At 43.7% G+C, this 24,011-nt stretch overlaps 1 protein-coding gene across 1 annotated transcript in view; it reads right to left on the bottom strand.

Annotated features, from left to right (window-relative positions):
• Nucleotides 1–24,011, bottom strand: part of LOC124281588 (triple functional domain protein-like) — a 188,311-nt gene that overhangs the window by 22,330 nt on the left and 141,970 nt on the right. The gene's annotated exons all lie outside the window — the stretch shown is intronic.

Here is a 24,011-nt window from a genome sequence, read left to right as displayed (position 1 = left end):
GATGTTGGTTTGCTCTGTGTTCAGATGGCTTAACATAGACATGTTGTGTCCACCAAGTACTTTTCCTGGTAGTTGCTACGCTGTGTGTGGTGCCTAGCCACCTGAAGCAAAAAGTCAGAGATTAAGTGAAATGAACAAATCATTAATTACAACAATCACATCTGATGTCAGTGTGTCTGTAAGATACAATAGTCCTTGTACAGTTCTGCGTCTACTTCAGCAGCAACATGAAGATAAGTGATGCATTGTTGGGCCTGCTGGCTCACTACCAACACATTGTCGGCAAGCCCTCCTTCCAGATAACCACACTCAGCTCCTGGGGAGAACAGCCTACAACCAATCAATGTCAACAAGTATGTTACCTACAGTGAAATGTGAAGTAACACAAACTTTGAACAATCATGATGAAGCATATCCTCTAGAGAATGAAAGGTTTTCTTCTTGTTTTATTTATGTTAATGAAAAACATCCATGAAAAGATTTACCTGAAGATGAAGGCGATATTGCGCCCGCCTCTTGAACAATTTATGACACGGACAAAGATAGTGAAGAATACATCCTGTGATATCCATTATAGTTTATCTAATGACACATAGGCACTCTGATTAGACAATTACGATGTGTAAATCCAACCAGACAGAATGCATGAGTTTGTATCCACTGTTCTGTACCCTCAGTACATCGAGAGACAAAGCACCACTGACATCACTATCAGCCTAAATGTAAGAATGGGCCCTCTGGACTGGCACACTACCGGGTACTGACACACTTGTACATCAACTCACAATGCTGGACACTGTTTCCTTCATGGCTCTCCACATAACACAAACTCTCGGCATTGTACAACACACACTAAATGACAAGGTTGTTCCTATATTATGTTGTACAATAAGGTCCACTGGGGTCCACTATGGTCCACTATGTTACACATTGGTATATTCTTGGTGTACACCATGCAGTGATAAGGATCCAGCAGACACGACAGTGAACTCTTGTATCAAATCTGATAATACAGAGCCACCATATTGTCTTCTTGCACATCTATCCAGCTATGAAGAAATGCCAAGTGTGAGATCTGTTTTTAGTTGATGCCCCAGGTAGGGCAGCCCTTCCCTTATTACCCTGGGAGCTGGCAGGACCTGGACAACCACCTCATGAAGCTGCATGTCTGGCAGTAGATGTCAAAACAACAGCCAATCTTGCTAGGGGCTCAGTATGTCTCATTAGCCACACTGAGACAGGAACAACACCACCAACCTCACACATCCCTCATCAGGGAAATACGTGTTAGCTCAAAGTCGACAATAAACAAGGAAACATATTACCCTTGCTCTATACATTGACTCAGCAGACAGTTATGATTGTAATATTCAGCTTTACCAGTGATGTTAATGCATGAATATTGGAATATTACAGCACTGATACAGGTACCTGGCTACTGATTTGCCTGCCTGCTTATGATCATCCACTTGCCTCGTTATACTCACTCCCTGTATAGGTACTGGCTACTCATTCCCCTGTATAGGTACTGGCTACTCATTCTCCTGTATAGGTACTGGCTACTCATTCTCCTGTATAGGTACTGGCTACTCATTCCCCTGTATAGGTACTGGCTACTCATTCCTACTCATTCCCCTGTATAGGTACTGGCTACTCATTCTCCTGTATAGGTACTGGCTACTCATTCTCCTGTATAGGTACTGGCTACTCATTCCCCTGTATAGGTACTGGCTACTCATTCTCCTGTATAGGTACTGGCTACTCATTCTCCTGTATAGGTACTGGCTACTCATTCCCCTGTATAGGTACTGGATACTCATTCCCCTGTATAGGTACTGGCTACTCATTCCCCTGTATAGCTACTGGCTACTCATTCTCCAGTATAGGTACTGTTTACTCATTCCCCTGTATAGGTACTGGCTACTCATTCCCCTGTATAGGTACTGGCTACTCATTCTCCTGTATAGGTACTGGCTACTCATTTTCCTGTATAGGTACTGGCTACTCATTCACCAGGCTACTGACCTGCCTGCCTGCCTGCTATCATCAATGACATCTATAACCTAAGTTTCCTTCAGTCATAAGGTGATAGGTGAGCAAACCGTCCAACTCTAACCATTAAGACACACTGTGATGAGAACTAAGGGTTGATGAGCAGACCAGATAACAGGCATTTCATTGCTGAATTATTTGACAGAGATCATGTGAATCGTATAGCAATCTGTTAATTAGACAGCAGCAGTGTGACTGTTACTGAACACAGTAACTACATGAAACTGTTATGATCAGGAAATTAATTTCAGATATTTATTGCAAAAGATATGTTTTTGACAACACGACAGTTCCTCAACATACTGGATGCACATTTCCTATTATCACCATTTCCATTTCACTTGATGCTGAGACAACATTCAAAAGGGTTGAATAAACTTATAAATACCAGTATCTGGTACATCACTGCAGCACTCTGTGACCCCATCAGGTACATCACTGTAGCACTCTGTGACCCCATCAGGTACACCACTGTAGCACTCTGTGACCCCATCAGGTACATCACTGTAGCACTCTGTGACCCCATCAGGGTACACCACTGTAGTACTCCGTGACCCCATCAGGTACATCACTGTAGCAGGCAGTGACAACATCAGGTACACCACTGTATTACTCCGTGACCCCATCAGGTACATCACTGTAGCAGGCAGTGACAACATCAGGTACATCACTGTAGTACTCCGTGACCCCATCAGGTACATCACTGTAGCAGGCAGTGACAACATCAGGTACACCACTGTAGCACTCAGTGACCCCATCAGGTACACCACTGTAGCACTCAGTGACCCCATCAGGTACATCACTGTAGTACTCCGTGACCCCATCAGGTACATCACTGTAGCAGGCAGTGACAACATCAGGTACACCACTGTAGTACTCCGTGACCCCATCAGGTACATCACTGTAGCAGGCAGTGACAACATCTGGTAAACTGACCTTTGAAGGTCATGTGAAATGTCCATGTGAAGAAAATCAAAACTGTCTTCCTCAGGATGCACAAACTGTGTAGTGACATTACCACTGGAAGGAAGTCCATCCCTGAGTTTTTACACTGTGTGGCAGTGAACATCCGACTTGATAAACATCAGTAGGCCAAGGTCATCATATGATTCATTATAACTTATAATGTTAACTGTAGTCACTTCGTTATGTCATAAGACCTTTACATTTGTTGTATGTGTGATAATGAAAAAATATAAAATATAAAAGCCTTGTTTTTCTATACATTTTATGGACTTTTTTACCTTGGCAAATTTAGGACTTTTTTACTGGTACTTATTTAACAAGGACTTTTTTACCGAACACCCATGCCAGCATGACATGTGGGGATGGTGAGATGGGGGATGTGTCTAAGTCCACATCAGTTGTTTTCTGCTGTAGTCACCTACACAGCGGCATCATTAGCAAGGGGACAAAAATATGTGTATAATAGGTGACATGTTCAGCATTATGACACTGGGCATTACAAAATATTATGGCACTACATATCTGTTTAACACCAAATTCTGTTTGAATCGTTAAAGATGTGAAGCTTAAAGTGCACAGAAATCTGCATCTAAGGATATATATTTACCAGTATATGGTTTCTGTGTGAATCAGCTACCAACTTGAGTAAGCAATACCAAGAATGCCCAGATTAACAAGCTGTGCCTACATCTGCAGTGTATTGGCAAATTCACCCTGGTGCTGGCCGCTGTGCCTACATCTGCAGTGTAATGGCGACTTCACCCTGGTGCTGGCCGCTGTGCCTACATCTGCAGTGTATTGGCGACTTCACCCTGGTGCTGGCCGCTGTGCCTACATCTGCAGTGTAATGGCGACTTCACCCTGGTGCTGGCCGCTGTGCCTACATCTGCAGTGTATTGGCGACTTCACCCTGGTGCTGGCGCTGTGCCTACATCTGCAGTGTAATGGCGACTTCACCCTGGTGCTGGCGGCTGTGCCTACATCTGCAGTGTAATGGCGACTTCACCCTGGTGCTGGCCTGTGCCTACATCTGCAGTGTAATGGCGACTTCACCCTGGTGCTGGCGTCACAGTGCCTACATCTGCAGTGTAACCCTGGTGCTGGCAGCTGTGCCTACTTCACCCTGGTGCTGGCGGCTGTGCCTACATCTGCAGTGTAATGGCGACTTCACCCTGGTGCTGGCCGCTGTGCCTACATCTGCAGTGTAATGGCGACTTCACCCTGGTGCTGGCCGCTGTGCCTACATCTGCAGTGTAATGGCGACTTCACCCTGGTGCTGGCCGCTGTGCCTACATCTGCAGTGTAATGGCGACTTCACCCTGGTGCTGGCCACTGTGCCTACATCTGCAGTGTAATGGCGACTTCACCCTGGTGCTGGCCGCTGTGCCTACATCTGCAGTGTAATGGCGACTTCACCCTGGTGCTGGCCGCTGTGCCTACATCTGCAGTGTAATGGCGACTTCACCCTGGTGCTGGCCGCTGTGCCTACATCTGCAGTGTAATGGCGACTTCACCCTGGTGCTGGCCGCTGTGCCTACATCTGCAGTGTAATGGCGACTTCACCCTGGTGCTGGCCGCTGTGCCTACATCTGCAGTGTAATGGCGACTTCACCCTGGTGCTGGCCGCTGTGCCTACATCTGCAGTGTAATGGCGACTTCACCCTGGTGCTGGCCGCTGTGCCTACATCTGCAGTGTAATGGCGACTTCACCCTGGTGCTGGTGTAATGGCGACTTCACCCTGGTGCTGGCTACCTACATCTGCAGTGTAATGGCGACTTCACCCTGGTGCTGGCCGCTGTGCCTACATCTGCAGTGTAATGGCGACTTCACCCTGGTGCTGGCCGCTGTGCCTACATCTGCAGTGTAATGGCGACTTCACCCTGGTGCTGGCCGCTGTGCCTACATCTGCAGTGTATTGGCGACTTCACCCTGGTGCTGGCCGCTGTGCCTACATCTGCAGTGTAATGGCGACTTCACCCTGGTGCTGGCCGCTGTGCCTACATCTGCAGTGTAATGGCGACTTCACCCTGGTGCTGGCCGCTGTGCCTACATCTGCAGTGTAATGGCGACTTCACCCTGGTGCTGGCCGCTGTGCCTACATCTGCAGTGTAATGGCGACTTCACCCTGGTGCTGGCCGCTGTGCCTACATCTGCAGTGTAATGGCGACTTCACCCTGGTGCTGGCCGCTGTGCCTACATCTGCAGTGTAATGGCGACTTCACCCTGGTGCTGGCCGCTGTGCCTACATCTGCAGTGTAATGGCGACTTCACCCTGGCCAATTATGCAGGTCAGTACACAATACAATATTTGTATGTTCCACAAACACCAGCAGGCAGCTTCCGTCTCTGACACCAATCAACACTGATCCTGTTGGCAGACATAATCATTGCCAACTAACTTGATTCTCACCATTTGGCAAAGCAAACAGTTATATCTGTTTCTCTTTATCTTTCTTCCACCCGAACAAGTCAAGTATAAATAAGGTGTCAATAATCTGCAATACATGTGCCTTGAGCTGATTCTTCTCTTCTTCACCTATACTTCTGGCAATGACTTTATATCATGAGATGTTATGACATTAGATAAAACACATTAAGTAAATCTCAATATAAATATGTTCATTCTCAAGCCTGCCGTGATGTGATGGCACGAACCATCAATCCTAGGACCAAGCATCTCCAACATTGATGCATGCTTACACTACACAGTGTATATACTCGTTACCGGTATATAGCGAGATGGGGACTGACTGGTCCCAATACCACTAGTGAGAATTATGCATTTATTACCCATATGGTGAATCATAACCAGTGTCATATATATCATATCTGCACATATAACTTTTGCCTAGCAACCATTGTTTCTGTATTTCGTCGCCTGTGACGTCATTAAACAATTGAATGTGACATCAATGAAGAGGGCTGTCACACTTGCTTACCGTTTTTTACTGCACAAACGTACATGAATAAAATGGATAATAAAGGAATTATTCTTACACAGTGTATATACTCAGTGTATGAAATGACGGGGACTGAATGGACCTGATACCTCCAGTTTGATATATGTATATCTTACACAGTGTATATACTCAGTGTATGAAAAGACCGGGACTGAATGGACCTGATACCTCCAGTTTGATATATGTATATCTTACACAGTGTATATACTCAACGATTGATAAGATGGGGACTGAATGGACCTCATACCTCCAGATGATTACGTATATATTACACAGTGTACACGTTCATCATATACTTGGATGATGATGGACCTGATACCTCCAGTTTGACTGAATGGATCCTACACAGTGCATACCTCCAGATGATAAGATTGGGATAATACACCTGATACCTACACGATGATCATATATTACTTGGATACACGCCGGGATGGACCTGATACCTCCAGTTGGACCCTGATATGTGATATGTGTATATCTTACACAGTGTATATACTCAGTGTATGAAAAGACGGGGACGGGATGGACCTGATACCTCCAGTGTGATATGTGTATATCTAACACAGTGTATATACTCAGTGTATGAAATGACGGGGACTGAATGGACCTGATACCTCCAGTTGATTACGTATATATTACACAGTGTATATACTCACTCAATGTATGATAAGATGGGGACTGAATGGACCTCATACCTCCAGTTTGATATATGTATATCTTACAGTGTATATACTCACTCAACGTATGATAAGATGGGGACGGGATGGACCTAATACCTCCAGTTTGAGATATGTATACATTAAACAGCTTAGATATTCTGGGTAGGTATTGAATAGACCTTGTACCATCAATTGGAGGAGACAGTGCACAGAGACAGCCCAAAGGGGCAACAGATAAGGTGAGGTGTTCAGTGTTTGTACACACATAGGGAGGCCATCCTCACCATTGTACACAAGCAGATAAGTGCAATGCCACCACTGTTGCCTTCGGATATGTGGCCTTGTGTCAATATTTACCTCAAGTACATACATGTAGAGAGTGCAGGAGGCTACACCTGACACTTCAACCTCTCGATAAATATTGCTGCAAACTCCACTTATAGCATTGTTAGAGTACAATGTTACCCTGGGCGATTCCATTACATACAATAACTCACCCAGTCTGAGCACAGCCCCTCAGTGCAGAGAGACTTGGAATGGGGAGGGGAGTTGAGAGAGATAGACTTGGAATGGGGAGGGGAGTTGTGAGAGAGAGAGACTTGGAATGGGGAGGGAGCTGAGAGAGAGAGAGACTTGGAATGGGGAGGAGGAGTTGAGAGAGAGAGACTTGGAATGGGGAGGGGTGCTGAGAGAGAGAGACTTGGAATGGGGAGGAGGAGTTGAGAGAGAGAGACTTGGAATGGGGAGGGGTGCTGAGAGAGAGAGACTTGGAATGGGAGGAGAGAGAGAGAGACTTGAGAGAGAGAGAGAGAGACTTGGAATGGGGAGGGGAAACTTGGAATGGGGAGGAGAGAGAGAGAGAGACTTGGAATGGGGAGGGTGTTGAGAGAGAGAGAGAGACTTGGAATGGGGAGGGGAGTTGAGAGAGAGAGAGACTTGGAATGGGGGGAGGGGTGTTTTGAGAGAGACTTGGAAAATGGGAAGGGGTGTTGAGAGAGAGAGAGACTTGGAATGGGGAGGGGTGTTGAGAGAGAGACTTGGAATGGGGAGGTGTTGAGAGAGAGAGAGACTTGTAATGGGGAGGGGTTGAGAGAGAGAGACTTGGAATGGGGGAGGGAGCTGAGAGAGAGAGAGTTGAGACTTGGAATGGGGGAGGGGTGTTGAGAGAGAGAGACTTGGAATGGGGGAGGAGTTGTGAGAGAGAGAGACTTGGAATGGGAGGGGAGCTGAGAGAGAGAGAGACTTGGAATGGGGAGGGGTGTTGAGAGAGAGAGAGACTTGGAATGGGGAGGGTGTGTGAGAGAAAGAGACTTGGGAATGGGAGAGGGTGTTTGAGAGAGACTTGGAATGGGGAGGGAGTTGGGAGAGATAGACTTGGAATGGGGAGGGAGAGACTTGAGAGAGAGAGAGAGAGAGACTTGGAATGGGGGAGGGAGTTGAGAGAGAGAGAGACTTGGAAATAGGGAGGGAGTTGTTGAGAGAGAGAGACTTGGAATGGGGAGGGGTGTTGAGAGAGAGAGACTTGGGAATGGGGAGGGGTGTTGAGAGAAAGAGAGACTTGGAATGGGGAGGGGTGTTGAGAGAGAGAGACTTGGAATGGGGAGGGGCTTGAGAGAGAGAGAGACTTGGAATGGGGAGGGGGTGTTGAGAGAGAGAGACTTGGAATGGGGAGGGTGTGTTTGAGAGAGACTTGGAATGGGGAGGGTGATTGAGAGAGAGAGACTTGGAATGGGGAGGGGTGTTGAGAGAGAGACTTGGAATGGGGAGGGGTGTTTTGAGAGACTTGGAATGGGAGGGTATTGAGAGAGAGAGAGACTTGGAATGGGGAGGTGTTTGGAGAGAGAGACTTGGAATGGGGAGGTGTTGGCGGAGAGAGAGACTTGGAATGGGGAGGTGTTGGAGGAGAGAGAGACTTGGAATGGGTGAGGGAGTTGAGAGAGAGAGATTTGGAATGGGGAGGTGTTGGGGAGAGAGAGACTTGGAATGGAGAGGTGTAAGGGGGAGATAGACTTGGAATGGGGAGGGGTGTGGGGAGATAGACTTGGAATGGGGAGGTGTTGGGGGAGAGAGAGACTTGGAATGGAGGGAGGTGTTGGGGAGAGACTTGGAATGACTGTTGGGGAGATAGACTTGGAATGGGGAGGTGTTGGGGAGAGAGAGACTTGGAATGGGGAGGTGTTGGGGGAGATAGACTTGGAATGGGGAGGTGTTGGGGGAGATAGACTTGAAATGGGGAGGTGTTGGGGAGAGAGACTTGGAATGGGGAGGTGTTGGGGAGATAGACTTGGAATGGGGGAGGTGTTGGGGAGAGAGAGACTTGGAATGGGGAGGTGTTGGGCGGGAGAGAGACTTGAATGGCGAGGGAGTTGAGAGAGAGAGACTTGGAATGGGGAGGTGTTGGGGAGATAGACTTGGAATGGGGAGGGGAGTTGAGAGAGAGATTTGGAATGGGGAGGTGTTGGGGGAGATAGACTTGGAATGGGGGAGGTGTTGGGGAGAGAGACTTGGAATGGGGGAGGTGTTGGGGAGATAGACTTGGAATGGGGAGGTGTTGGGGGGGAGAGAGACTTGGAATGGGGAGGTGTTGGGGAAGATAGACTTGGAATGGGGAGGTGTTGGGGAGATAGACTTGGAATGGGGGAGGGGAGTTGAGAGAGATAGACTTGGAATGGGGAGGTGTTGGGGAGATAGACTTGGAATGGGGAGGGGTGTTGGGGAGAGAGACTTGGAAATGGGGAGGTGTTGGGGGGAGATAGACTTGGAATGGGAGAGGGTGTTGGGGAGAGAGACTTGGAATGGGGAGGTGTTGGGGGAGATAGACTTGGAATGGGGAGGGGAGTTGAGAGAGAGAGACTTGGAATGGGGAGGTGTTGGGGGAGAGAGACTTGGAATGGGGAGGGGTTTTGGGAGGAGAGACAAAAGATCATGCTAAGAGGTTACATTTACAAATGATATCATCTTTTCATCATTGTCTGCTCAATATTTGTATGCCGATGATTTCATATTTTTTGTGATGTTGATAACACTTCCTCTGTTTGAGACCACACCCATGTTTTCTTGGCAACCATCACCATTATGGCTTGTAAGTTCTGATGACTTGCCAACTCCACAGTCTATTTGCTGCCCACTTCCACTAGCTTACTGCTACCAAGTCCAATGTCATTATGCTACGTGTGTGCATGTGTATACGTGTCTGTAAGTGAGAAGAAGCTATGTGTGTTTGTGGATGGGAGAGATTAAGCAAACAGAACATCTACTGCAACAGTTTTTGTCTCAAATAGAAACTGATTCTCAGGCAGAAGACACAGACAGACTGGAATTGACACAGAAGAGACTGGAATGAATCAGGACTGAGAGCATATGTGTGAGGTGTGGGGACCAACAGTATACACAAAACTATGTGATAACTATTGTGAGGTGTGGGAACTGACAGTATACTCACTACCTTCAGTATACTCACTACCTTGTGAGGGCTGGTGTGAAGTGTGGAAACTGACAGTATACTCACTACCTTCAGTATACTCACTACCTTGTGAGGGCTGGTGTGAGGGCTGGTGTGAAGTGTGGGAAGAGACAGTATACTCACTACCTTAAGTATACTCACTACCTTGTGAGGGCTGGTGTGAGGGCTGGTGTGAAGTGTGGGAACTGACAGTATACTCACTACCTTCAGTGACTGGCTTGTGATACTGACACTACCTTCAGTATACTCACTCACCTTGTGAGGGCTGGTGTGAAGTGTGGGAAGTGTGGGAACTGACAGCATACTCATGCCACCTTCAGTATACTCACTACCTTGTGAGGGCTCGTGTGAGGGCTGGTGTGAAGTGTGGGAACTGACAGTATACTCACTACCTTCAGTATACTCACTACCTTGTGAGGGCTAGTGTGAGGGCTGGTGTGAAGTGTGGGAAGTGACAGTATACTACCGCTACCTTGTGAGGGCTGGTGTGAAGTGTGGGAAGTGACAGTATACTCACTACCTTCAGTATACTCACTACCTTGTGAGGGCTGGTGTGAAGTGTGGGAAGTGACAGTATACTCACTACCTTCAGTATACTCACTACCTTGTGAGGGGGTGTGAGGGCTGGTGAAGTGTGGGAAGTGACAGTATTCTCACTACCTTCAGTATACTCACTACCTTGTGAGGGCTGGTGTGAGGTGTGGGAACTGACAGTATACTCACTACCTTGTGAGGGCTGGTGTGAGGGCTGGTGTGAAGTGTGAGAAGTGACAGTATACTCACTACCTTCAGTATACTCACTACCTTGTGAGGGCTGGTGTGAGGGCTGGTGTGAAGTGTGGGAACTGACAGTATACTCACTACCTTCAGTATACTCACTACCTTGTGAGGGCTGGTGTGAGGGCTGGTGTGAAGTGTGGGAAGTGACAGTATACTCACTACCTTCAGTATACTCACTACCTTGTGAGGGCTATAGTACTGTCGGAAATAGAAAAAAACCTGTTTTTTCACATTTATATCTACAATTTAGGTAGTTAATATGTGAAAGTGTGAAATATCTGTTAAACTAAGTTCGGCCTAACTACAGTGTCAGTGGGAGGGAGATAGGAAATGTTAAAGAAGGATTTTACTGAGGAGAGATTAGTGCAGAAATGAGCAATGCGGGTTTTTTTCAAAGTCTGAAGCGACTTATTTGGAGCAGACCATGGCTTTATGCAAATTAGTGTGCGATGATATTGTATAACAAATGACACTTTTTAAATATCCATTATGAAATTAGACTTAGTTTTATTATAAACTATAGCAGACTTAAAAAGTAACAACTTTAATACTGAAACTATTAAGGAGGTAGATACCATTGAGTCTCACTATCACTATAAAAAGAAACAGGTAGGAGGGGTCGTCTCAAAAGCAACACCGAGACGGGTGTTGCTGACAGTAGTTGGGGTCGGGCTTGGGGATGGTCATTAGCTACGATTACATAATCAATAGAGACATATTCAATACCCATGAAAAAGCATAAAATATATCTGAGATGACCCCTTGTGTCTGTGGGCAGCACGTGCTTTCCATGTCAAGTGAGTCGACGGTCCGTCGTCATACCTGGCTGAGCGACCTAATTGCCATCTATAGTCTGATCTATTGTTTTCAGCAGCTATTCTTATTTTTTCTAAGTTTCGCCCGATTTTACGAGTAAACATGCTTTTCTGGATATCCTATTATGCATCCCACTGAACACCCAGTTAGGCCAATATGGGTTATTTCGACATATGCTATTTGCAATTGTGTCAATTTTAGGGATACAGAGTAACAGCCTAAAAACAGTATTTTCTATTTCCGACAGTACTATAGTGTGAGGGCTGGTATGAAGTGTGGGGACTTTCAGTATACTCACTACCTTGTGTGGGCTGATGTGATGTGTGGGGACTTTCAGTATACTCACTACCTTGTGTGGGCTGGTGTGAAGTGTGGGGACTTTCAGTATACTCACAACCTTGTGTGGGCTGGTGTGATGTGTGGGGACTTTCAGTATACTCACTACCTTGTGTGGGCTGAGAGGGCTAATGTTCGGGGCAAGAAAGGAAGTTCCCTCTCAATGGTTTCCTTAGTGTTTTCATTCTGACCTACACAAATACACAAGCGTTCCAGTGTAAATCAAGTATTTGGAGTCAGTGGTTTACCTACAGTACCTCCCACTATCAAGCTAGATTGTCTCCCAGGCTGAAAACAAAAGATTAAAAGAGAATTTCAACTCAATTACAGAATGCTAAAGCATGCCTAGTTTGCCTCAACCTTGACATTAAGAACCCACATCCACTAACAGCACTCACATCAAGGCAAAATACAATTCTATGTCCTCATTAAACCTATCTAGTGCTCACAGGTAAATTAATAAAATCAATATATTGATAAAATATTTTCATGAAACTGTATTGGACTCACAAATGATAATTTTATACAGTCTCATATAATCCCCAAACACCATCTCACTACAATGTTTCTGAGTGCTGCTGTACAGGTGAAATAGATGCCCTACAAAACAATGTGGTTACTTCCAACATCATAGCAAACTCAAAAACATCCATCATGTAGCATCATTGAAACTGCAAAGCTGAATGATAACAGTTAACATTCCAGAGAATAATAACAGGTTCCCAGCGCACATTGATTGTCTACACAGGGTTCCTGATGACAAGTGCGTTTCTTGGATACCCATACCAGTAACATCTTGGGGATACCCATACCAGTAACATCTTGGGGATACCCATACCAGTAACATCTTGGGGATACCCATACCAGTAACATCTTGGGGATACCCATACCAGTAACATCTTGGGTTAAGTCTACCTCCTGGTGGGCTGAACTGGAATAGTCACCATCAGGTCTAACTGTCCATCAGTACATCACCAGCTTCAAGAACATTTTGTAAACAGTCATTAATTCAATTGCTGGCCCCAGCCTTTTGTCAGCTGACCTGTACTTTACCCTTGCCATGGAGTGGAGGTTAGGGTGCCTGGTACATCTATCAGCTGACAACATAACTTCCTCTCCTATAGTTCAGCAGGCTTGTAGGGGGTGTAGTATATACAGACAGAGTTGGTATGACATGTACACCTGTATCACAGTTGGTATGACATGTACACCTATATCAAAGTTGGTATGACATGTACACCTATATCAAAGTTGGTATGACATGTACACCTATATCACAGTTGGTATGACATCTACACCTATGTCACAGTTGGTATGACATGTACACCTATATCACAGTTGGTATGACATCTACACCTATATCAAAGTTGGTATGACATGTACACCTATATCACAGTTGGTATGACATCTACACCTATGTCACAGTTGGTATGACATGTACACCTATATCAAAGTTGGTATGACATGTACACCTATATCACAGTTGGTATGACATGTACACCTATATCACAGTTGGTATGACATGTACATCTATATCACAGTTGGTATGACATCTACACCTATATCAAAGTTGGTATGACATGTACACCTATATCACAGTTGGTATGACATCTACACCTATGTCACAGTTGGTATGACATGTACACCTATGTCACAGTTGGTATGACATGTACACCTATATCACAGTTGGTATGACATGTACACCTATATCACAGTTGGTATGACATGTACACCTATGTCACAGTTGGTATGACATGTACACCTATATCACAGTTGGTATGACATCTACTTTATACCACAGTTGGTATGACATGTACACCTATATCACAGTTGGTATGACATGTACACCTATATCACAGTTGGTATGACATCTACACCTATATCACAGTTGGTATGACATGTACACCTAAATCACACTTGGTAACATCTGAGTAGTCCTGACACAGAGGTATACAGGTGTGGAGAGAAGTACAGATGGTATACAGATGTACACCGTGGCATACAGACGTACACAGTGATATACAGATATACACCATGGTACACTGATGTACACAGCGGGATACAGACGTACACAGTGGTATACAGATGTACACAGTGGTATACAGATGTACACAGTGGTACACAGATGTACACAGTGGTATAAAGATGTACACAGTGGTATACAGATGTACACAGTGGTATAAAGATGTACACAGTGGTATAAAGATGTACACAGTGGTATACAGATGTACACAGTGGTATAAAGACGTACACAGTGGTATAAAGATTTACACAGAAGTACACAGTGGTATAAAGATGTACACAGTGGTATACAGATGTACACAGTGGTATACGGATGATACAGATGTACACCGTGGTATACAGAAGTACACAGTGGTATACAGAGGTACACAGTGGAATACAGAGGTACACCGTGGTATACAGATGTACACCGTGGTATACAGATGAACACAGTGGTATACAGATGATACAGATGTACACAGTGGTATAAAGATGTACACAGTCATATACAGATGTACACAGTGGTATACAGATAAACACAGTGGTATACAGATATACACCATGGTACACAGATGTACACAGTGGTATATAGATGTACACAGTGGTATACTGATGTACACAGTGGTATACAGATGTACACAGTGGTGTACAGATGTACACAGTAGTACACAGAGGTACACAGTGGTATACAGATGTACAGAGTGGTATACAGATGTACAGAGTGGTACACAGATGTACACAGTGGTATGCATACAGATGTACACAGTGGTATACACAGATGTACACAGTGGTATATAGATGTACACAGTGGTATACAGATGTACAGTGGTATACAGATGGTATGGTGTACAGATGTACACAGTAGTACACAGAGGTACACAGTGGTATACAGATGTACAGAGTGGTATACAGATGTACAGAGTGGTATGCAGATGTACACAGTGGTATGCAGATGTACACAGTGGCATACAGATGTACACAGTGGTATAAAGATGTACACAGTGGTATACAGATGCACAGATTGGTATACAGATGTACACAGTGGTACACCGTGGTATACAGATCTACACAGTGGTATACAGAGGTACACCGTGGTATACAGATGTACACAGTGGTATACAGAGGTACACCGTGGTATAAAGATGTACACCGTGGCATACAGATGTACACAGAGGTACACCGTGGTATAGAGAGGTACACCATCGTATGTAGATGTACAGTGGTATACAGATGTACACAGTGGTACACAGATGTACACCGTGGTATACAGAGGTACACTGTGGTATACAGATGTACACAGTGGTATGCAGAGGTATGAAGATGTATACAAGGGTTCAAGGAGGTATTTAGGGGTGTACAGTTGAATACAGGAGTCAGCTGAAGTATACATTTGTGTACAGTTTTTTAGGGGCATACAGATATGTTCAGCGATGTACAGAGGCATACAAGTACTACACTGAAATTGTTGACCTGACAATCCAGCCCACATATTGACTGAGCTTCCCACCCGACTGCTAGTATGTCCACCTTTACTGTCAACATCAGCATTCCAGAAATGCTAGAGACACATTGCCAGGCTCCCACCATACACTGGGCACACCATACACTGGGCCCACCACACACTGGGCACACATGACCATCATTCTACCTCTCTATCATACTGTTGTTTGTTACTGCATATCCAGACATTTAAAACCAGTTGAAAAGTAGGTGACTCAGGATAAAGAAAACAAACAAAATAGAATCTATTTGCATGATCTTCCTGTATCTGAGAGCAATTAAAACAACCAAGTTCCACAATACTCATATTAATCCTGCGACACAGATCAAACAACTTACATATGACAGCTGACTCATCATGTGACCACACAACACTATGTTTGTAGAGTTAGCATGGGCAATACAGCAGCAGGTAGGTTGGTGAATAATCGTATCATCATGGTACAACTGGCTATAATGAATGTCAATGCCATGCTGTAAATTCAGGGAGATAGGTAAATATTAATACCATGGCTAAAGTATTTACCACCATACGCTTGTTTTCATACATGGCAAAATCATTAGGTAATGAATATGAACAAGTAGCTCTCCAACTAAAAATAACTTAAAAAATACGAAACCAATTTCTGTCTGTCAGTACAGGGAGATGAGTATGGAAAAACAAAGGCAGAATATACCTCCTGATCATCTGAGCTGTTGGTTGCAGCAGCATTAGTGGAGTGTACATCTCCCATATTGACACAGCAGTAGCAGAATCACAAATTCCCGTATCCTCGGTAACTGACTACTTTATAGACGAAGCATCCTCTGTTTGCAGGACCCCATGAACTGACAGCTGAGGGCTGGGTCTGAGTGAGCAGAGAGGAGATACACTGTGTCATGAGGGCTGATACCCTACACCATCAGGGGAGGAGGACTGTACACATCCCACCACTGCCACCACTTGTCGGCAGCAGCAGCAGACCTCTACAGCGGTATAATTATCTCGCCTATAATTTATCCTGCTCCAGACCTGCTCCTTCTCCTTGTTGAGTTATGGGGCAAATACCTCTGGCGTAACTCTACATGTAAACAATGCTTTGCAGTGTGTGCTTGATAGGCTTGAGGAAACTGCTTTCCTCTTCACAGGGATTATTGCCTAAATGCTCATCAAATTATCTGCCAATGTCTGTTAGACTCTTGTTGTCCACATCTGTGTCCAGGAAATTGTGTTAGTTACTGCAGCAGTAAGTGTCTCATGTGGGTTGTCCCAGTGTTGTCCTGCACTGATTCACTGGTGTGGTGACAGGCTGCTAGAAATGTTCTGTATTGCTCTCTTTCACTGGTATCACTCTCAGGGTCAAACAGCAACAGTGGATAATTATCACTGACAAGTTTCTGTTTGATTCTGTCACAGATCGCATGATATTAACAGTTCAGAATATACATTGTTACTCAGATGTATGGACATTATGTTAAAAAGAATGTCAAAAAATACATCACCACTGGAAGAATGTACAAACTATCACAGATAATGCCAACCAAATAATCAATGTTGTCTTCATTAAGCGGTCACTGAACAGCCATGAGGGTTGGCTTTGAGTCAGATCCACATATTCTGTGTATCTAGCCTGTTGACCACTTGTAATCTGCAGGAACTGTGTGTAATTACTATCCAGTCTGTTGCCTCACCTCCAGCAGAACATTCCCGTCTCTGGTCCAGACTGTACCAAACTTGTGACTAGGGCCGTGCCAGCAGGTCAAGCCTGGACATAGTGACTTGCTGCTTATGTCTGTCTACACAGTAGTCCTGCTACCATTCACCGTATCTTGAAGATACCAGTCTCTTATGCACCATATCTTCCTGTAGCTGGCAGTCCTCCCATATGTCTGCTATGTATATGAGGACTCTGGCAGTGGTGGAGGATGATGATAATATGGCAACAACAGCAGCCGGTGATGGAGGGAGACAGCAGTGGCAGTATGGCAGTCCACACACAGGGTACATTAGACTGTGACACTCTCTCAATTACCCAGCTGGCTGCTGTAGTCTGCCTGGCCTGCCCCTCCAATAGGCTCAGCTATAAATATCCACTTCAACCCCTCCAAGAATATTCTGCCTGATACAAAGTGTTGCTGCAGCAGAGGGAGAGATTATTTTCCTGTATTTCCTTTATTTCTTGCCCCAGTATTCTCCCATAGCCTCTTTCTGGAAAACCATTCAGGATGTATTTGTGTTCTATGCACTCAAGGTACTGTCTTTTCGGAAGAGTCAAGTCTGCGTTAGAATAATCAATCAATACTTTTTCCTAACATGTTAATGGCTTCACATTAAAGCATGGCTGTCAACTGATTTTGCCGCTTGACAGAGATTCCATCTGACCTCCTCTCCCCACTTGTCTGTGGCAAATATAACACCATCTAATGTATAACAAAATATGCACATAAATTTCAAACATGAGGATTGACACTGAGAAATTCAGCTTGAAAACACACACAAAAAGAAAATCCTTGGAACAGATTAAGATGCTGTACCCCGGCATTTGGTTGAGAAGAAGAACACAGAGATATAGCTCTCCCATAAGGCAGCAACTGGGGGGCCCTATGATGACAGAGCTCTCCCATAAGGCAGCAACTGGGGGGCCCTATGATGACAGAGGTCTCCCATAAGGCAGCAACTGGGGGGCCCTATGATGACAGAGGTCTCCCATAAGGCAGTAACTGGGGGGCCCTATGATGACAGAGGTCTCCCATAAGGCAGCAACTGGGGGGCCCTATGATGATAGAGGGATCATCACACATTTCGTTCATGGCCAATGTGATACAGTGCATGAACACATTAACTGTGTTTTTCCAAGGACTGTATCAAATGCCAAAACATCCTTTATGAAATCTTCTTGCAAAATATGACAAATGGCCTTAGATATTGCTGGAAATACATTCAGAATGTTTCTTTCACACTACCACTGAATATTTTAATGTTGATGTTTCTCCTTCAGCAATGTAGGAACAAATCAACACATGATACTGCACTCAGTTTGTGGTCAAATCAATGGAATCAATGACTGTCACATCTCTGGCCATTTATATCAAAACATATGAAAACATTTGCAAATATTCAATTTTCCTCTGAAAAGACTGTTGTGGTTGCAAGCATAAGAACGGATGTATGTCATTTCTGCCATGTCCTTAGCAATTTCAAGCAGTTATCTTGAACAGCATTTTTCTTGAAGAATTCATGTATAACATGCTTGATGCATAGTTTTTGTAACTTGGCTCACCATCAATATCATCCCTCATGAACAACCTACTGCTTGTCTATGTGACAGTCAGATTGTGAAATAACAAATACATACAGTCTTTGTTACCCACTTCACCTGTCAATATCATCCCTCATGAACAACCTACTGCTTGTATACATACAGTCTTTGTTACACACTTCACCGTCAATATCATCCCTCATGAACAACCTACTGCTTGTATACATACAGTCTTTGTTACCCACTTCACCGTCAATATCATCCCTCATGAACAACCTACTGCTTGTATACATACAATCTTTGTTACCCACTTCACCGTCAATATCATCCCTCATGAACAACCTACTGCTTGTATACATACAATCTTTGTTACCCACTTCACCATCAATATCATCCCTCATGAACAACCTACTGCTTGTATACATACAGTCTTTGTTACACACTTCACCTGTCAATATCATCCCTCATGAACAACCTACTGCTTGTATACATACAATCTTTGTTACACACTTCACCTGTCAATATCATCCCTCATGAACAACCTACTGCTTGTATACATACAATCTTTGTTACCCACTTCACCTGTCAATATCATCCCTCATGAACAACCTACTGCTTGTATACATACAGTCTTTGTTACCCACTTCACCTGTCAATATCATCCCTCATGAACAACCTACTGCTTGTATACATACAGTCTTTGTTACCCACTTCACCTGTCAATATCATCCTCATGAACAACCTACTGCTTGTATACATACAATCTTTTGTTACACACTTCACCTGTCAATATCATCCCTCATGAACAACCTACTGCTTGTATACATACAGTCTTTGTTACACACTTCACCTGTCAATATCATCCCTCATGAACAACCTACTGCTTGTATACATACAGTCTTTGTTACACACTTCACCTGTCAATATCATCCCTCATGAACAACCTACTGCTTGTATACATACAGTCTTTGTTACACACTTCACCTGTCAATATCATCCCTCATGAACAACCTACTGCTTGTATACATACAGTCTTTGTTACACACTTCACCTGTCAATATCATCCCTCATGAACAACCTACTGCTTGTATACATACAGTCTTTGTTACACACTTCACCTGTCAATATCATCCCTCATGAACAACCTACTGCTTGTATACATACAGTCTTTGTTACACACTTCACCTGTCAATATCATCCCTCATGAACAACCTACTGCTTGTATACATACAGTCTTTGTTACACACTTCACCTGTCAATATCATCCCTCATGAACAACCTACTGCTTGTATACATACAGTCTTTGTTACACACTTCACCTGTCAATATCATCCCTCATGAACAACCTACTGCTTGTATACATACATCCCTCATGTCTTTGTTACACACTTCACCTGTCAATATCATCCCTCATGAACAACCTACTGCTTGTATACATACAGTCTTTGTTACACACTTCACCTGTCAATATCATCCCTCATGAACAACCTACTGCTTGTATACATACACAGTCTTTGTTACACACTTCACCTGTCAATATCATCCCTCATGAACAACCTACTGCTTGTATACATACAATCTTTGTTACCCACTTCACCTGTCAATATCATCCCTCATGAACAACCTACTGCTTGTATACATACAGTCTTTGTTACACACTTCACCTGCCAATATCATCCCTCATGAACAACCTACTGCTTGTATACATACAGTCTTTGTTACCCACTTCACCTGCCAATATCATCCCTCATGAACAACCTACTGCTTGTATACATACAATCTTTGTTACACACTTCACCTGTCAATATCATCCCTCATGAACAACCTACTGCTTGTATACATACAGTCTTTGTTACACACTTCACCTGTCAATATCATCCCTCATGAACAACCTACTGCTTGTATACATACAATCTTTGTTACACACTTCACCATCAATATCATCCCTCATGAACAACCTACTGCTTGTATACATACAGTCTTTGTTACACACTTCACCGTCAATATCATCCCTCATGAACAACCTACTGCTTGTATACATACAGTCTTTGTTACACACTTCACCTGTCAATATCATCCCTCATGAACAACCTACTGCTTGTATACATACAGTCTTTGTTACACACTTCACCTGTCAATATCATCCCTCATGAACAACCTACTGCTTGTATACATACAGTCTTTGTTACACACTTCACCTGTCAATATCATCCCTCATGAACAACCTACTGCTTGTATACATACAGTCTTTGTTACACACTTCACCTGTCAATATCATCCCTCATGAACAACCTACTGCTTGTATACATACAGTCTTTGTTACACACTTCACCTGTCAATATCATCCCTCATGAACAACCTACTGCTTGTATACATACAGTCTTTGTTACACACTTCACCTGTCAATATCATCCCTCATGAACAACCTACTGCTTGTATACATACAGTCTTTGTTACACACTTCACCTGTCAATATCATCCCTCATGAACAACCTACTGCTTGTATACATACAGTCTTTGTTACACACTTCACCTGTCAATATCATCCCTCATGAACAACCTACTGCTTGTATACATACAGTCTTTGTTACCCACTTCACCTGTCAATATCATCCCTCATGAACAACCTACTGCTTGTATACATACAGTCTTTGTTACACACTTCACCTGTCAATATCATCCCTCATGAACAACCTACTGCTTGTATACATACAGTCTTTGTTACACACTTCACCTGTCAATATCATCCCTCATGAACAACCTACTGCTTGTATACATACAGTCTTTGTTACACACTTCACCTGTCAATATCATCCCTCATGAACAACCTACTGCTTGTATACATACAGTCTTTGTTACACACTTCACCTGTCAATATATCATCCCTCATGAACAACCTACTGCTTGTATACATACAGTCTTTTTTTGTTACACACTTCACCTGTCAATATCATCCCTCATGAACAACCTACTGCTTGTATACATACAGTCTTTGTTACACACTTCACCTGTCAATATCATCCCTCATGAACAACCTACTGCTTGTATACATACAGTCTTTGTTACACACTTCACCTGTCAATATCATCCCTCATGAACAACCTACTGCTTGTATACATACAGTCTTTGTTACACACTTCACCTGTCAATATCATCCCTCATGAACAACCTACTGCTTGTATACATACAGTCTTTGTTACACACTTCACCTGTCAATATCATCCCTCATGAACAACCTACTGCTTGTATACATACAGTCTTTGTTACACACTTCACCTGTCAATATCATCCCTCATGAACAACCTACTGCTTGTATACATACAGTCTTTGTTACACACTTCACCTGTCAATATCATCCCTCATGAACAACCTACTGCTTGTATACATACAGTCTTTGTTACACACTTCACCTGTCAATATCATCCCTCATGAACAACCTACTGCTTGTATACATACAGTCTTTGTTACACACTTCACCTGTCAATATCATCCCTCATGAACAACCTACTGCTTGTATACATACAGTCTTTGTTACACACTTCACCTGTCAATATCATCCCTCATGAACAACCTACTGCTTGTATACATACAGTCTTTGTTACACACTTCACCTGTCAATATCATCCCTCATGAACAACCTACTGCTTGTATACATACAGTCTTTGTTACACACTTCACCTGTCAATATCATCCCTCATGAACAACCTACTGCTTGTATACATACAGTCTTTGTTACACACTTCACCTGTCAATATCATCCCTCATGAACAACCTACTGCTTGTATACATACAGTCTTTGTTACACACTTCACCTGTCAATATCATCCCTCATGAACAACCTACTGCTTGTATACATACAGTCTTTGTTACACACTTCACCTGTCAATATCATCCCTCATGAACAACCTACTGCTTGTATACATACAGTCTTTGTTACACACTTCACCGTCAATATCATCCCTCATGAACAACCTACTGCTTGTATACATACAGTCTTTGTTACACACTTCACCTGTCAATATCATCCCTCATGAACAACCTACTGCTTGTATACATACAGTCTTTGTTACACACTTCACCTGTCAATATCATCCCTCATGAACAACCTACTGCTTGTATACATACAGTCTTTGTTACACACTTCACCTGTCAATATCATCCCTCATGAACAACCTACTGCTTGTATACATACAGTCTTTGTTACCCACTTCACCTGTCAATATCATCCCTCATGAACAACCTACTGCTTGTATACATACAGTCTTTGTTACACACTTCACCTGTCAATATCATCCCTCATGAACAACCTACTGCTTGTATACATACAGTCTTTGTTACACACTTCACCTGTCAATATCATCCCTCATGAACAACCTACTGCTTGTATACATACAGTCTTTGTTACACACTTCACCTGTCAATATCATCCCTCATGAACAACCTACTGCTTGTATACATACAGTCTTTGTTACACACTTCACCGTCAATATCATCCCTCATGAACAACCTACTTCTTGTATACATACAGTCTTTGTTACCCACTTCACCTGTCAATATCATCCCTCATGAACAACCTACTGCTTGTATACATACAGTCTTTGTTACACACTTCACCTGTCAATATCATCCCTCATGAACAACCTACTGCTTGTATACATACAGTCTTTGTTACACACTTCACCTGTCAATATCATCCCTCATGAACAACCTACTGCTTGTTTACATACAGTCTTTGTTACACACTTCACCGTCAATATCATCCCTCATGAACAACCTACTTCTTGTATACATACAGTCTTTGTTACACACTTCACCTGTCAATATCATCCCTCATGAACAACCTACTGCTTGTATACATACAGTCTTTGTTACACACTTCACCTGTCAATATCATCCCTCATGAACAACCTACAACTTGTATACATACAATCTTTGTTACACACTTCACCGTCAATATCATCCCTCATACAGACACAATCAGCCAGGCCAGGAACACAGACACAATTAGTCAGGCCAGGTACACAGACACAATTAGTCAGGCCAGGTACAAGGACACACAATCAGTCAGGCCAGGTACAAGGACACACAATCAGTCAGGCCAGGTATGAGGGCACACAATCAGTCAGGCCAGGTACAAGGAAACACAATCAGTCAGGCCAGGTACAAGGAAACACAATCAGTCAGGCCAGGTACAAGGAAACATAATCAGTCAGGCCAGGTACACAGACACAATTAGTC

This window comes from Haliotis rubra, unplaced genomic scaffold, assembly GCF_003918875.1.
Source record: "Haliotis rubra isolate DU_JTF1 unplaced genomic scaffold, ASM391887v1 Scf285, whole genome shotgun sequence".
Taxonomy (NCBI): domain Eukaryota; kingdom Metazoa; phylum Mollusca; class Gastropoda; order Lepetellida; family Haliotidae; genus Haliotis; species Haliotis rubra.
This window is presented reverse-complemented; position numbering and strand designations above follow the sequence as displayed.